Source organism: Rhinopithecus roxellana, chromosome 5 (genome assembly GCF_007565055.1).
Source record: "Rhinopithecus roxellana isolate Shanxi Qingling chromosome 5, ASM756505v1, whole genome shotgun sequence".
Lineage (NCBI taxonomy): Eukaryota > Metazoa > Chordata > Mammalia > Primates > Cercopithecidae > Rhinopithecus > Rhinopithecus roxellana.
In genome coordinates, this window is record NC_044553.1 from 60218920 (window position 1) to 60221274 (window position 2355).

A 2355-nucleotide genomic window follows, 5' to 3' on the forward strand; every position below is an offset into this window, starting at 1 on the left:
CACTTTTAGAAACTCCTCTTATTTGGAAATTGGATCTCCATGTTTAACCACTTCTCTTGAATTATTTTCTTATTTTTAAAATTTCTTTTCCATAGTGAATATTGTACTTATGGATAAAGAGGAGAGGGAGGGTGAACACATCTTTTTTTGAGTCCCAGGTCCAGCTTTATTACCCAATACAAGTTCAAACTCTGGAACATTAAAATTCATTATTCTAAAGTTTAATTGAAAACATAATTTACAAATATTTAATATCTCCTGAAAAGCATTTCCAAGTTAAGAATAAAGAAAAAATATGTACACAATATATAATCAAATACCAGTTGGCTTCAAATCCCATCAAGTCCACACTCAGCAACGTCGATCTTTTTAGGTTCTTCAAAATCTTCTGTTAAATCTACAAAGTTGTTTTCTAGGATAAGGCAAGGAATGGAAACTCTTATTGCTTTTTGAACTCCATACATGCTTACAATATCACCTGAAGTTACCTGCTGTGTAAGTTGTAAGATTATTAGTCACTTGTTCAGACAGATGCATTTCTCTGTATGAGGGACCCAAGAGACAGATCATACTGGGAGAGGGTCTGATGCTCAAAAGCTCATTCTGGGCTCCCTGGAGCTCTTTGAACAATTTGGTGGTCTTGTCAAGTTTCTTTTGAACACATCAGCTTTTTCAGAGTTAAAACCTTCAACTGGAGTGCCAAAGTTTGTTATTGCTTTCAGTGCTATGAGCCTGTCCTGAGTATTGGAGTCCAGACACACTGCTGGCTCTATTTCTATAATCTCTATTTCATTTGCTGTGACAAGTATCCTAGTATGACCTTCATCTTCAAGTGATGACATCTCCAGCTCTTGCAGAGTCCTGGAATGTTCTCCTTTTGTTAAAACATTCAGTAAACTATATGCCATAACATATGGATAATCTTGGCATGTGGCCAAAATCTTAGGGATGCTGAAAGCACCTGGAAGATCAGCCTTCCCCATAGTTTGAATAGATTAAATCAGAATCATCCTTGCTGACATTTGCAAATGTGGAGTAATAATGTGGTGCACAAGAACTGTAGGGTTCGTAATTCAAATATAACACTAGAGTTACTTTGTTTAATTTATCCTCTTTGAACCCCTGCAAAGTATTCATTCCAGACTGAAGTCTTCTAGTAGTCATTTGCAGTCTCACAGGGCAGTCGCCTGACTCTTACAATGGGATTCACAGGATGGGGAATTCCCAAGGTGGTTGTTCCATCTGGTTTTCTTCTTTCACATTTGCGCTATTAACAAGCCACTTGGTCAGCTTTCCTCAAATTCCTTAATGATGCAGTCAATCTGGTTCTTCTCTCTGTCTAAATTACTGCTTTTAAACTCATTTTCAAGCATAACTTTGTCTTTTTATTTTCTTTGCTGGTACTTCTGAAGGCTTATGCTTCAGTATCTCCAGCTTTCTTGGCCAGCAGCTTCTGTCCACCCTACTCTGCGAAGTGTCTGTTCTCTTTCTGCTTTCGAGTTTTTTTTGTTTTGTTTTGTTTTGTTTTGTTTTTGTTTTTTTGCTAGTCTGCCATAAAGTCTATGCTCTGCTTCAGAATTCAGGCTCTGAATTCTTTGCTAGCTAAGAATGTTCATCCCTGAATGCAGTAACTTCTTGGCAGCTTTATAAAAAATGGCCTCTGGTTTGTTGCAAAGCATGGCATTAGTACACATTAGTTTGAAGTTATCCTTTAGTTCTTCTATGGACTGGTAGTCATTGTTGTTGATCTTTTCTTTCATGGTATTAAAATCCACTGGGTGTTTAATGATCGTGAAGCAGCCAAGAGCAATAAAATCAGTTACAGGAAATGAAAATAAAGCCCTTAGGTCTTTTCTCTGCAATTGTCATCAGTTGACTGGGATATAGTCATTGGATGGAGCTAATCACACCTCCTTCCCTAGTGGGTTCTAGGAAGTTGAGAATTATATGGAAGAAGACAAATGGGAATCAAAATCAGGGTAACCTTCATACTGTTAACGCTGAGCTAGAGAACAAGGTTTTCCTCTCCCTACTCTCCAAATTGAAGGTAACTGGCAGAGTAGGACTGACCTGATGTACTCAGGTGGGTTCAGGTAAAACATCCTTAACCCAGAGCAGAAATCCAACTAGCTCTAGCAGAAATAAGTCCTGCTTGCCTAAGTCCAGGTGGTCCAAGAAGAATAGAGCCGGAGAAGACTGCCTTGCTTCTGTAAGACACCATCGGTAACGTGACCTTTCAGTTTAGCTCCTCCTCAGACTACAGAAGGAAGTAACAAAGTGAAGGGAAGGGTAGACATTTCCTCACCAGCACTTTTGAAAGGGCTGAGCTACCGTATGATGTACTTTCCTTTATGA

At 38.7% G+C, this 2355-nt stretch overlaps 1 pseudogene; it reads right to left on the bottom strand.

The window, feature by feature from the left end:
• Positions 1-329: 329 nt before the first annotated feature.
• On the bottom strand, positions 330-1862 carry LOC104668278 (annotated as a pseudogene).
• Between the last annotated feature and the right edge of the window lie 493 nt (positions 1863-2355).